This window comes from Halichoerus grypus, chromosome 14, assembly GCF_964656455.1.
Source record: "Halichoerus grypus chromosome 14, mHalGry1.hap1.1, whole genome shotgun sequence".
Classification (NCBI taxonomy): domain Eukaryota; kingdom Metazoa; phylum Chordata; class Mammalia; order Carnivora; family Phocidae; genus Halichoerus; species Halichoerus grypus.
In genome coordinates, this window is record NC_135725.1 from 9456498 (window position 1) to 9471483 (window position 14986).

The window sequence follows — 14986 nt, forward strand, 5'->3', positions numbered from 1 at the left end:
GGCAGAAGACATGAAGAGACATTTTCCAAAGAAGACATCCAAATGTTCAACAGACACATGAAAAAGTGCTCAACGTCGCTTGGCATCAGGGAAATCGAAATCAAAACCTCAATGAGATACCACCTCACACCAGTCAGAATGGCTAAAATTAACAAGTCAGGAAACAACAGATGTTGGCGGGGATGCGGAGAAAGGGGAACCCTCCTACCCTGTTGGTGGGAATGCAAGCTGGTGCAGCCACTCTGGAAAACAGTATGGAGGTTCCTCAAAAAGTTGAAAATAGAGCTACCATATGATCCAGCAATTGCACTACTGGGTATTTACCCCAAAGATACAAATGTAGTGATCCAAAGGGGTACGTGCACCCCGATGTTTATAGCAGCAATGTCCACAATAGCCAAACTGTGGAAAGAGCCAAGATGTCCATCGACAGATGAATGGATAAAGAAGAAGTGGTATATATATACAATGGAATATTATGCAGCCATCAAAAGGAATGAGATCTTGCCATTTGCAACGACGTGGATGGAATTGGTGGGTGTTATGCTGAGCAAAATAAGTCAATCAGAGAAAGACATGTATCATATGACCTCACTGATATGAGGAATTCTTAATCTCAGGAAACAAACTGAGGGTTGCTGGAGTGGGGGGTGGGGTGGGAGGGATGGGTTGGCTGGGTGATAGACATTGGGGAGGGTATGTGCTATGGTGAGCGCTGTGAATTGTGCAAGACTGTTGAATCTCAGATCTGTACCTCTGAAACAAATAATGCTATATATGTTAAGAGAAAAAGAAGAAGAAGAAGATAGCAGGAGGGGAAGAATGAAGGGGGGGAAATCAGAGGGGTAGAGGAACCATGAGAGACGATGGACTCTGAAAAACAAACTGAGGGTTCTAGAGAGGAAGGGGGTGGGAGGATGGGTTAGCCTGGTGATGGGCATTAAAGAGGGCACATTCTGCATGGAGCACTGGGTGTTATGCACAAACAATGAATCATGGAACACTACATCAAAACCTAATGATGTGATGTATGGTGATTAACATAACAATAAAAAAGAAATATACTTGTTAAACTGAAAAAAATAAAATAAAAATGTAAGAAAAGAAAAAAGCAGAAAATGAGTCTAGAGAGCTAAACAGAGTGATGAAGTCATGAAGGCCTTGAACACCATGGTAAGGAACTTATATTTTACATTTTACTCTTTAAAAGCAAGAGGAACTACTGAAGAGTCTTAAAGAAAGAACACGCATTATGAGAATGGTGCTTGGCTACTTCACTCTGGCCTCTGTGGGGGCTGATGGAAGAGTGGGAGGGGGTCCAGGTAGGAGTAAGGACTCTGTCACAATCTGAGAAACAGAGAAAGGTCTAAGTTGAGATGATAGAGAACCTGGAAGTGTAGGTTTTGGTGGTTGATTAAGTGATTACAGGGGGAGAGAGGGATGTTGGAAGGAAAAGCAGTTAAGGAAAACTTTGAGGTTAGCGGCCTTGTAACCAGACTTTGGGTAGAGCCATTTCTTGAGGAAATAGGATAAGGCTTAAATGAGGATAATCAATTCAGTTTGGGGTATGTTGCCTATAGGGTATCTCTCAAGTAGAGAAGATTCATAAGAGGTTGGAAGTTAAAGATTCAAAAATTGAGCTCAAATTAGTCCATTTGTAAGAAACAAATCACTCTCACAACTTTTTTTCAGCAAGAAATTAATACAGGGAATTAAGTGTTCATGAAATCAATGGAAAACCTGGAGGAGCTGGCTCTAAATTGAATTTCCAGGAATAATGCCCAGAAAATGGCTGCAGAAATAATGTGCTAGGAAAACTACAATCCCCATCCTAATTAGGAAGCTCAGTCAAGTAATCAGGAAGCCACTACAGCCATGGATGCTACTGCCTCTTGACACAGAGGAAGTCAGTGACTAGAAGTTACACACCCACTGCTTCCGTGATTGTGCCTGCCGGCAATCACAACGAAGAGCAGTAAAGACAGGACTCTGGCCTCACTTCTGCCTCTCGAAAAGTACATCTTCTCTTGATTGTGTTGGTGGCAGCACAATTCTATGAATGTACGAAAAGCCACTGAATTATACACTTTAAAGGGGTGAATTGTATGGTATGTGAATTATAGCTCAATAAAGACACTGAAATACCTTACCTATTTTCTCACTGGCAGGACCCTGAAACCTAGCTGCAAGGGAGTTGGGGAAATGTAATTTTTAGCTTTCTAGCTTTCATTGTATGGGAAGATAAAATATAAAGAGGTTGAAATGAATGTTGACCAAACCAATCTTTGATTTCCATCCAATAGGAATGGATAAGTTTTCCTAATAAAAGTTTATCATAAAAGGGAGGGAAGGGAAAGAGCGAATGCATATTTGTAATATAAGTACTTTAAGGAAGAAAAGCAAAAACAGCCAAGAAGTAGAATTGATAAGAGTGATCAAAATGGTAAATAAAGAACCAGAAATACACTGTTCTAGAAGGCAAACATAGAGACTGAAGGAGGGAGGTCAGAGAGGTAATGGATGCAGCGTCACTTCGTAGGTAGGTAGGCTAGGCAAGTCACTCGACCTCTCTGAAATCTCAGTGTGGATGTTAACAGTAACATTCATCCCTGCCACTGAATTTTTCTTATAGATCAACTGGGGTGATGCATGGAAAACTGAGTTGCAAACTATAAATCATTCTATTAATTATTATTAATAATTAATTAGTTGTGATTATCTTTATAAGAAATTGTGAAGCCTCTACTGTTAATATGCCCCTTAATATTAGATATAACCGAACAAAAAGCCCTCCCATACCAATTTGACCATTTTATCTCAAAAGAGATGAAGAACGACTACTCGCAGCTACCCATATGCCACCCACGTTTGTCCAGGAAGAGTGTCATAAAGCATTCTTCTCAGCCAACACATTACTGCAAAGATCTGAGAACTGATTCACAAATACAAACTCACTACACTTCCCACAACAGTCCTCTGCGGTCATGGTTTGGTGAAAGACAGGCTCACAGCACCAGCAGATGCATGGAGCTTGGCTTTCTCATGCTCAACCCCCTCTGGTCCCCGTCGCACCCCTTTCCTGCCATGTCATTTACCAACTCTCAAATATCGACAGCCTGCGGGCTTAGGAGTGGGATTCCAATCACCCCACTTCTTAAGGCACTCGGGTGCATTTGTAACACATCAGCTGTTTCTGAGAACACATTCTTAATATAGGAACAGCAAGAAATCCCACTGTAGCTGTCCCAAGCCACACTAGAGTGCTGCCATGGCAGTGACATCTTGTGGCAGAATAAGACTCAAAGCTGAATGGTAGGGGAACTGGGCAAGCATCACTCTCTCACTGTCTCTTTCACCCTGAGTTTGCTCTGTCACAGGATGGCAGGCCTGAGTCCTACCTGGAATACAGGGTCAGGTAAGGTGGGATCTGGCCACAGGGGAACATGGTGCAGAAAAATCACATAAAGCCCAAGCAACACGTCCATGGGGCAAGAAAATCAACAGATGAGGATATGAAACTGATTAAACAGCCTGCTTGTCAGAAGTCATAGACGGAGCGGTCATCGTGCCCTTGCCATTTCAAAGCCGTTCTTATGAAAAGAAAATTAAAGTGGATTTTTTGGGTCTGGAAATAGGGATCTGTTTTTTCACTATAGATGGTCAGGATGCACCATTCATCTTAAGGATAACTTGACATTTGTTGGTCTTTCATTAGGGGAAGTATGGTATTTAAGAGCATGGACTTCGGAGCCAGGCTGTCTTGGATTATTGGATTCCTGGATCTGCTGCTTCCTAGCTATGTAGACTTAAGCAAATTACATGACCTCCTAGGCCCCAAGTTATCTTTTAAAGGAATAATTCATGTAAAGTGCTTAGCACAAACATTGGCCAATATTAAGCCTCCTATAAATGTAAGCTATTGTTATTCCTATCCATAATTTCTTTCAAATCATTTTATTTATTTATTTACAGTACATAAGGAAAGGGGAGATGTTCTCCTTCAGATGATTACGGTTCTCAGCTGGATTGAACGGAAGCAAAACCCTGTCTAACATCATCTTACTTCCTTCTTCTGAACACTTTCTTTGTGTTACTGTTTGCAAAATGGCATGTACTTCTGGAAGTTATTTATCCAGACTGGTGATCCTGCCTGTCTCCTTTGGTGAGGTGAGCTTACTCAACAAAGATGAAGCACTGGTGATGGAGAAAGGAAACTTCCATTAGCAACAAAGGGTGGGGAGGTTATGTTAATGTTTATCAAGAGATGAAGTTCTTATACTGTTATTTATTTATTTATTTATTTATTTATTTATTTATTTATTTAACAGAGAGAGAGAGAGCAAGCACAAGCAGGGGGAGTGGCAGGCAGAGGGAGAAGGAGAAGCAGACTCCCCGCTGAGCAGGAAGCCCGACGCCGGATTCGATCCCAGGACTCTGGGATCACGATCTGAGCAGAAGACAGATGCTAAACCGACTGAGCCACCCAGGCACCCTTGTTTTTAATCAAACGAAAAAATCACCGATTTCACCACATAAAATAAATAAGCCCTAACACCCCAGTGGCTTGACATAGTATGAGTTTATTTCTCACCCATGTTAGAGCCCAACATGGCCTGGAAGAGGAGGAAGGGGAGAAGGGCACAGCGAGGCCTCTGCCCCAAGCTGCCATTCAGGGACAAGGCTCCTTGTGTTACGTGACTTCATGTGCTTTAGGGCCTCATCTTCCTCTGTACCCATCCAGCAGAAGCGGGGGAGAGAGTATATGCAGGATCACATGGGACCAGATCTGACAGCTGGCCAGAAGATAATCACGTTGTTCTACTTTACTGCAAGGGAAGCTGAGAAATGTGTTTCTGAAAGGCAGAGGCAACAGAGTTTCTGAACCTACTAGGGTGCTTGATCCTCTCTACTGCTCACCCAGACAGTGAGTCTTTGGTCTCTCTTTAAGATAAATTTCCCTTTGAGATCTGCAAGCTTTTGGCCAGTCCTTCCAAATGGCTCCACATCTTACAAATTAATAATCTTGACTGAAATGTTAAAACTTCCCAGATCGTGTCTAACAGTGAGGTCTAGCACCAATTAAAAAATTATGTACTGAACTTACAACAGCAGGCACTCCATAACTGCTGGCATCAGGGGAGGGGGCAAGATGAACACTGATGTTCAAGCCTATCGTGTTCTTTCAGGTTTTGAGATTATCACGGGGTTCTAAAGGGCACAGTCTCCTAATGGTGCACAATTTTTTGGGTTTTTTTTTTTTATCAGTAAGACACATTTAACTATATAGTTGCAAGTATGGATTTCCGCTTGGTGATTCGAGCACATCTTCCCTGACATGGTCCTCATACACACCAGCCTGAACAGCTCACGAGAGCTGATGGCCCCTCCCACACGTGGGGCAGCGGAGCAGAATGAGAAGGGGGAGGTGCGCAAGTGAGTGAGTTTCTCAGTATCTCGTCTACCCTTAGGCAAGCCAGAGCAATGCAGACATGTCAGGAGTTGTGAACTGAATTCAGACAAGATCTCCAAGAACAAGGACAGGGCACCATGAGGAAGGACAACGAAGTCTTTGGATCTCCATGTTTCAGAGCCTGTGCTAGAGGCAAGCTAGAGATTAAACCTGGCTTCACATTTCAAATGCGCATCTCCTCTTCCCTTTTCAGAAAGTGACTTTGTTGTGGTTTTGCTCCCCAAGTGGGTACTGAGCTGAGTGGCAGCATCCAGACCCTAAAAAGAGCTGAATTCCTCCCTGAGCCTGAGGCTGACCACGGAGTTGGCTCCTTGTAGGGCAGAGCTTAGTGACCTTGCCCTCACTTAGCATGTGTCCATCTGACAACACCCCTCAGGACGCATCTCAATGTTGATACTACTTCTCTTAGCAAAGATGCACCGGATTTTAAGTGAAAAGGATCAACAAGAGACAAGTCCTTGAAGGAAGTTTCTGTTTTTCCTAACGGCAACCCCTCTTGCCAACCCAGCCAGATTATCTCATGTTCGCCGTCGTCCCCCCAAATCAAGTCTAGTCTCCGGGCCTAGTAGCTGAACTCTCTCTGTCCTGGCCACCTGGACTGCTGCTAGGCAGACGCACAGAAGTCACCGCCATGCCACCGAAGAACCTGAGTGTGCAGTGTGCTCCGTGCACGTAGATAACGAGGAGGCTGAGGCCGGTCTAGCCCAGCCGGCATTTCTCAGTGCTGCAATGCAGAGAGAGCCTGCGGTTATTGGGGGTAGCCAACCTCCACAGCCCCTGACATTCTTCGCTCCTCTAGGAGACAGTAATACATTACAGGTGTTATAACTTTTCCTCAGAATCAGACTGCCTGGGGAACTGTAAATCTAAATCATGGCTGCCCTCAGGAAACCTGTGGGCCTGTAAACACAGTGAAATGAGAGAGATGAAAGCATCTGAGGGAGAAAATGAATTTTTGGCATCCCACCGAAGTCTATTTCATTTTTACAGTCTGGTCACCCCCACCCCCCCCCGCCCCCCGGGGCAGGGGCAGCGCCCAGGAGGGACAGGCTGCCTCCTGACGGACAGCTGACAAGTGTGGCTCCTCCTGGAAGCCTTGGCTCCGGGGCCTAATCAAGGGACGACAAGAGCTGCCGCCGATTCAGCGCATCGCCGGCCCCACTCAGAGTGCCCCCCTCAGATGCCGCCAAGGCCACGGCCAGGCTTTCTCTTGGGGAGGCTGGGCCTGTCTGAGCAGGCATTTGTAATCAAGGCCATTCTTCAATCCCAAGGCAAAGCAGAGCATTGTAGGCGGGGTGTGTGCGAGGTTAGAGAGGGGAAGAGAAGTGGCTGCTCAGAGAAGGCCCGGGGCCCCGCGCAAGGCCGGCAGCTGGCTGGAGGAAGGCCGCTCAGAGCAGTGGGGTTCCCCCCCCCGGCTCTGCGAGTGCAGCACCCCGCGTGGGAAGCCATAATGACAGCAGGGGCAGGAACGAAGAACTGCGACGGAGTTGCTCATGTGGCAAAGCTGAACTGCCCAACAGCCCGACCGCATTCCTCAGCTATGAATGCAGGAGGAGGCCTCGAAAGTGATCACCCAGGGGAATGATGGGTCACTCTGAATGCCCCACAACATTTGGATGCAACCGCCCCCTGGTTTTCATGAAGGTTCGGTTTTCCCATAAAGCCAAGCATACTGCCTTCGTCGTCCGGACTGATGGATTAATTAAACGGCTGAGGTCAGGATGAAAGAGCTCTTCAGTGTCCTTCCTAGTACGGATGGGGGAAGTGACAGAGGCTTTTAACAGTAAACTGGAGTCACTTCTATTCCTGTGGAATTCCACGTAGGGCTCCAAGGTGATGTTTGAATTCTTAGCTAATCCCCCAAACTCACATTTTACATGCTTTTGGCAATGGCTGCAAAACTGCAAAAGCCTGTTTTTAGAAAATCACCTAGTTTGTAGTGTAAATAATATTTTAAAGCGTTGGAAATAACGTCTTGATATTTCAGCTTGCAGACTGTTACTGTAGAGGCAGGAGCGTGTGCTGAATACCAGCCTAGGATCCGGAGCCAGACCGTCTTGGAGCAAATCCCCGTTTTTCCACTTCCTAGATGTGTAATCTTCGGCAAGTATCTGAACATCTCTGTGCTTCGGCTTTCTCATCTGTCAAATGGGTATAATAACAGTAGTGCCCTCAAGCTCCTCTGAGGTGTAAGTGAGTTAAAGCATACAAAGTATACAGGACAGGGTCTGGTACCGAGTAAACAATGAATAAACATCACCGTGAGTACTGGAAGTGAAGTTTCTCAACATTCTAATTTTGTGTTTGAGTGGTACTAAGACTAGCTGATGATGATACATGGCCTAGTGATCCTGCAAGGAAGGAAGTGCACGTGGGTCTCGGCTTTACGTACCCATTCATCCATCAGCCGGCAGTGCTTTCCCCCTAGAGACATCTTCGCTGCTGGAAAAAATTATATTCACTTTTCATGACCCAGCACAAGTGGCGTCTCCTCCCGGACACCTTCCTGGACTGCTGCAGGCAGCTCCCGTGGCTTTCTCCTTCAGCCCCCAGGTCTCCTTGCACAGGCCCAGAACACAGCTGTCCTCATGTGAGAATGTGACCGGGTTTCCTCGCACCCAGCAGGGCAGGACTCCCACCTGGTGCGTGTCTATACTCCCAGAGTCTTCCAAGTAGGAGGAAAGAAAGGAGAAGCTATAGAGAGGAGTCTTACCTCAGGGAAAGGAAAATCAACAGATCAAAGGACTTAAAAAGATTCAAGAGCCCGGACTCTAAGTCAAGGTTCTCACAGCTACCGTCGTACCTGCAAGAGCAAGGACAATTGCCCCCATGACCCAGACAACGATGCTATCGAGGATGACACTGAGGGTAGCGACCCCAAAGAACATGGCACAGTTTTCACACGGGTCTGACTCTCAGATCCTACATTCTCTCCACCATCCTCCCAAATTAAGAGTCATTTCTCTGGATATGGATCAGAAGCGAGATTAGGGCATGTGCAAACGTCAACATCCAGTGTGGGCAAGACAAAACACTTTTGCTCCCTGGGACCACGTGACCATTTAGATTTCTTTTAAATTCAACTTGTTTTTCCAGCTTCTTCTAGTACCTATAAACGTGTAGTTTCTAAAGCAAAATCACATTCCTGACAAGAAGAGAAAGTCTAGGTAATAATATTAATGATGGCTGATGTTATGGAAGAGCAGCTACATGCCAGACTGTTCTAAGAGCTTCCCATGGATTAATCATTTAAATCCTCAGGTATTCTTTCAGACAGAGCAAACCTATATCAAAGTAATTGTAATTTGTCTTTATTTCCGTGATCAAATTGCCATGTCACATATTTTCAAATGCTGCAACATACCAACAGAGCCCTGGAAGTGTCCTTTAATTATCATCTCAAGGTTGCGTGCTGACAAGACTAGTGTTTCCCACAGAGTGGTTAGGAGAGAGCTCAGATTTACAGGCATCACAAAATTGTCACCTCCAACTACTGCTTGGTCTGAAAGTTATTTTCTATTTATTCTACAAGTCAAACTATGGGAAGGTGAAATAAATGCCTGAAACCTTCCAGGGATCATTCCTTTGTCTGCAGCGACTCATATTAATTCCAGGTACATGTTCAAATGAATGAGGAAATATGTCACTGGGACAGAGGCTGAGAACACACAGTGTCTGCACAATGTTGTTCCTCCTCTTCTTTTCGCACACGTGTTTCCTCTGCTCTGTCCGGCTTTCTCCCTTCCCCATTCTTGGTACCGAGAATCAAAATCACTCTTAGATTTCAAGTATAAAATTAATGGGGAGAGAGTTTTCTGAGAAAGCTCTTCACATTCTTCCTATAGGGAGGGAGAGAGGGAGAAAGAGAGAGACTACATCATTTCAGGCAAGCATCTGTAACTTCCTGCCAGACCGGTTCCCAAAACTGGCAAAAGTACCATTCCAGAAAGGGCTCTGATCCTTCCAAACCCATTTTCCCATCCACGGTTAGAATCAATTGCCATCAAACTGGAACTTCTCAGAAAGCATGCAAAGAGCGCAGCTTGTAAAGCTGGTACAAAGAGTTCCCAGGAAGTCGTCAGAGGGCAAGGTGTAAACGCAGGACTGCTATGGACTTGCCGGAAAATATGTGGGAAGGGAAGCACCAGGAGATGAGGGAAGTCTGTGAACACTGCTGGAAGTAAAATGCAAATGGAGTTGCCCGTGATTGTCTTTCTTATTTTAAATCATTCTTTTGTAAACAGAAGTTTACTCTTAAAGGCTGGCAGATTTTTGTGATTTGTTTAAAAGCTTTGACTGGATACTTAATATTTTATTCCTGTTTTATGTCATCCACCGTGCTTTACAAGGTGCACTGCCTTACAAAGATGCTTGAAACATAATTTGAGGATGGGTGGAAGAAAGAAGAAAGAATCACTCTTTGCCTCTGACTCCAGGGATGGCAAAGGGAACACAGAAGAAACATGTCAAATGTGCAATAATCGGAAGTCAAACAGTCAATGCTGTTCAAGGTCTGACTTCCCCCCAAATAGAGAACCTACAGGACCTGAGTCAACATCACCAATTTTTTCTTAAAATTTCTAATCAGAGTGATTCTTTATGGCTGAGCACCTCAAGATGTGTTTGAGATCCTGATGAAAAGCTTACAGGCAGATGTTATGGTTTGTCAGGTCAAAAGCAGTATTTTTTGTTTTTTTCTTGCTGAAAAAAAGATCTGCCTCTAACATTATTAAAGTCTGATAGGAAAAGTGTGTTTTTTAAAACGTGTCTCTACCTTTAGAGAATTCCAGACACTAATGGCTTTAAAGTAATTCTTATACACTTTAGAATAAATGACATCCTTAAAAAATGTCTGACTTGGTATTTACAGGTATTCATATTCCCCCAGCTTCCTGTCTAGTTTGTCAATGCTCGAGTATGTCCTTAAGAATAATGCTTTAAAAGGAGAAAAACTGCAGTGCCAGAAAGTGTAAAAATCACAAGCAGAGGCCCCTAATTCACCCTTACATGTGCACCCCCGCCAAAGGTAATGGAATTTATCTTTAGGCCGGTGGCTTTTTCATGGTAAACTCCCTGAAATTTAAACTGGGACTCTTAGTCCGTTGATTTCTCTGTCTGTCTCATAAATGCCAAGGGATGTCCTAATGAACAGTGTGCTGCGGAATCAGCACGTGTTGAGGCTGGTAGGAGGCAGACCTGGTTGCTGGGAGCTGCGGGGCTGTCTCACACATACGTGGCAGCATTTCCGGTGCTTGCTAACACTCACAGTGCTCTGCTTCGTCAGTCTTGACCAGTGGACTCCAAGTCCAAGCCCAGAGGCCAGGCAGCTGCAACCTACACACCTTCCCGGTGGAGGAGGAGAGATGCAGTAATATCAGGACCATGCCCCTCATGGGCTGTAAATACACAGAGACAAGAGCACAAAGATAGGGGGTGCCCTCCGTCCCTGCTCAACCTGCAGTGGAAAAGCTTCCCTGATTCTTCATCTAAGTAGGCTGTTCTTGGCATGTCAGGAGTCTCAGAGCACCCATGTTCTTCTCCTATCCCATCCCACATCACTGTCGCCCCTCCTGATTGCAGTGCTCTTTTTATCTCTCTCTAAGCCCCATGCAAGCAAGGTACTATGTCCAAGTTATTGACTGTTTAACTTTCCTATAGCCACTGTAATCCACCTTCTTGCTGTGTCCTCACATGGTGCAGGGGGCCAGGGAGCTCTCTGCGGTGTCTTTTGTAAGAACACTAATCCCATTCATGAAGGCTCCAGCCTAATGATCTAAGTACCACCCAAAGCCTCCACCTAATACCATCATCTTTGGGGGTTAGAATTGCAATATAAACATCTGCAGGGCAGGGAGACATATTCAGACCATAGCAGTCCACCCCTGGTCCCCCAATATTCACATCCTCTTCACATGCAGAATACATTCATTCCATTCCAACAGACCCCAAAGTTTTTAACTTGTTCCAGCATCAACTCAAAAGTCTCAGTGCAAAGCGTCATCTGAGTATCATCTAAATCAGATATGGGTGAGACTCGAGGTAGGTTCATCCCCAAGGCAAACTGCTCCCCAGCTGTAAACCTGGGAAATCAAACAAGTTACGTGCTTCCAAAATACAATGGTGAGTCAGGCATAACGTAAGTATGCCCATGTCCAAAGGAAGATACAGGAAAAAAGAAAGGATCTCTAGCAAGTCCAAAACCTCAAGTCCCACTATGGGGAAGGGGTTCCCTCTTCCATAGCTTTGTATGGCCCACCCCCATGGCTCTGTTGGGCACAGCTCATTCTGCATCTCCCATGGGCTGGAGTCCTCTCTGGGTCTGTGGCTCTCCTGAGCTGGAATCCTAGGACAGCCTTGTCCCACTGCTCTCCTAGGCACTGTCCTACCAAGCGCTCCCTGCAGGGGCCCCACCTCCTCAACTCTTGCAACTCTGCATCTGCAGAGAAGGCAATACTGCCACCTGTGTCCTCCAGAGGGACAGCCACCGGGCCAGCACGTACCCGGGGCCCCCTAGAACAGGATAGGGAGCAGCTGCTCAGTGTGGTACTGGAATGGGAGTAGCCAAGCCAGTGAGGCGAGGAAGCTCTGAAATCATTCTGCCCAGCAGGCCCTTGCACTCTGAGGCTGTGGTAGGCAGGGTAACCCTGGGATCTCCAGAACGCCTTGCAGAGTCATGCTTCTGGCTGGCCGGCTTCTGTTTAGATGGCTGACTAATCTCAAAAAGGCATATGGCCATACCTGTCTCCTGTCCCAAACACACATTCTTATTTCTTTCAATATGGATAAGCTGAGAATTTTCCAAATTTTCAACTTCCGTTTCTCTTGTGATTAACAATCTCAGCTTTCAATCGTTTTTCTCTTCTTGCATTTTACTATAAGCATTCAAGAAAAGCCAGGCTGCTCCCTCAACACTTCGCTTTGACATTTCTTCTGCCCAATACTGAATTCCAATGCTTCCAAAATCTACCTTCCACAAAACAAGAGGACACGAACACAACTCAGGCAGGCGCTCTGCCACTTTATAACAGGGAGCATGCTTTCTCCGGTGTCCATAACATGTTCCTCATTTCCATCTGAGCCCTCGTTACCAGGACCTTTACCATCCATGTTTCTACTGATGTCCTGTTCAATATGACTTTGGGATTCCCTGCTAAGACTGGGGCTTTCTCCACAGCTCTCCTCTTCTCCTAAGCCCTCAGAAAAATCACTGTTAACAGTGCTTTGCTAGAAACATCTGCAAACTCTCCTGGCATCTGCCCATTGCCAGGCTCCAAAGTCACTTCCACATTTTTAGGTATTTGTTAGGACGACGTCCCTCTCCTGGCATTAATTTTCCATCTTCGTCCCAGGCATTAGGACATGGACATGTTTTAGCAGGAAGGGCCAGCATTCAACCCACTGCTGACCATTCACGTCCAGTGCCTAGCATGGTGTCCGGCCTGTAGGTGCTGATCCATAAACATTTGTTAAAAGGAAAAAGAAATGCTTCTGGCCCCCTTTCCAGAGCTTTCTTCCTTTTTTTGCTTCTATCTGAGGGTCTCACCACTGGCCTGACTCCACAGGCTACAACTTTTGACCACCATCTGTTTCTATACTTCCCCATCAGCAAGATGCTCCATGTTCTCTGCTCCAAGCTAGCAGTGTTGGGAAGTATCGTTAGAGATCATCATGGCTGTGAGGGTTCCCACAACCCTATATTTCACAGAGCAGTATACTTAAAACATATTGTAATTTTTAAAAAGATTTTATTTATTTATTTGACAGAGAGCGAGTGGGCACAAGTAGGCAGAGTGGGAGGCAGAGGGAGAGGAGAAGCAGACTCGCTGCCCAGCAGGGAGCCAGACATGATTTGGGACTCGATCCCAGGACCCCAGGATCACGACTTGAGCCAAAGGCAGACGCTTAACTGACTGAGCCACCCAGAACCCCTATTTTAATTTTTTTAAAGTAAACTCTACACCCAAGGTGGGGCTCAAACTCACAACCCCAAGATCAGGAGTCACACATTCTACTGAGCCAGCCAGGTGCCTCTTAAAATATATTTTAAAACAGAAGGGGTATGAACATATATAGGGTTTGCTAGCATTGTTTTTTGCCTAAAACCAATTTTTAAAGGCTACTGTCTATCATGACTGGCTCATGAAATAAATTACTAGCAGTAAAAATGTAGGAAAGATTTTATTTCAGACTAAGGAATCATCAGCAGTTTTATAGAGACAAGTCTGAATATGGCGCCACAGAAACGTGGGGATAAGCAAGCACAGATCCACCTACCTGTGTTCAGGAGCTACTAATGTAGTCCAACTATTCCATCTTACAGATAGACAAAACAAGACCCAAAGTGTGAAATGACTTTTCTAAGGTCACAGAGCAGAACAGGGAAAGAACTCAAATATCACAACTAAATGATAACCATTATTTTCCTAATCATGATTTTTTTCTAACAACAATAACCAGGCAATGGGCACCTGTTGTGTGTCCATCACACGGAGACAATGCGCTGCATTTACCAGAGAGCCTTCATTGCATCAATGATAATAATGAGCCTAATACACGCTAATGCTTACTGACTTCCAACTTGGCCACAGTGCTAAGCCCTTTATACGCAACATCCTCTTTAATCTTCGCAGCAATCCTATAAGGTAGCAACAACATGGTACCCATTTCCAGATAAACAGACAGCAGCTTAGCGAGTGTAAATGTGATGACACGCCCTGAGTGGCAGAGCTGGAGAGAGAATCTAGACCAGTTTGAATCCAAAGCCCTTTGTTTTAATAATGATGCTTAACTACTCCCTTCCTCCTCAACCACCTTCTCTCCGTGGGCTCTCCCCTCTCAGCAGTGAAACATGTCTACGCATTGTCCTTTGTTTCTGCTACTACTGCAAGAGTCCTTCCTGCTACAGAATCCTGCCTGCAGCAGTAATTCCATGTCAGAGAAGGTATTTTTGCTGAATGGCTAGAATCTGGGCTCCTGGTTGATGAAGCCCCAGAATGGAGTAGCAAGAGGCATCCCACAGAAGTCTTCCTGTCTCTTCTGAAGCCCACACTGGCCCCAAATCCCTCACTGCCACCCCACAATGCACCCCTCCATCTCTCTCTGCCCCAGTTCTCGCTTCCCCCCTCCTAGGAAGAACTGATGTTTTGCATATATTGAGAAGCTGGTCTGTGCCATGTAATTCCATATGTAAGTCTCATTTACCTTTACTGTAGTTCTTCAAAGTGGTTTTTAATCACCACTTTATATAGACATTGGCTATAATAAGAACAAATTTTTACTCTGCATCACTATAAGCTAAGACTCAGAGATTTTACTTGAAAGGCAATACATCCCAGTGGCCCAGTGGCTAAAGGTGTGGACACTGGAACCAAACGCCTGAGTCTTCTTGCCTTTGTTACTAGCTGTACAACTCTAGTTAATTATTCAATCCATTCTGTGGCTTAGTCTCCTCGGCTGTAAACTGGGGATTATGATGATAATAATAGTACTCACTAAAAGACAATATGGTGACAATTA

General features: G+C 45.2%; 1 long non-coding RNA gene across 1 annotated transcript in view; it reads right to left on the reverse strand.

Annotated features, from left to right (window-relative positions):
• Positions 1-8783: 8783 nt before the first annotated feature.
• The window catches only part of LOC118546724 (uncharacterized), a 290620-nt gene continuing 284417 nt past the window's right edge, over positions 8784-14986 (reverse strand). Inside the window, exon 5 of the long non-coding RNA XR_013443597.1 lies at positions 8784-9309. This is a non-coding gene — a long non-coding RNA (uncharacterized LOC118546724). The remainder of the gene's footprint in view (positions 9310-14986) is intronic.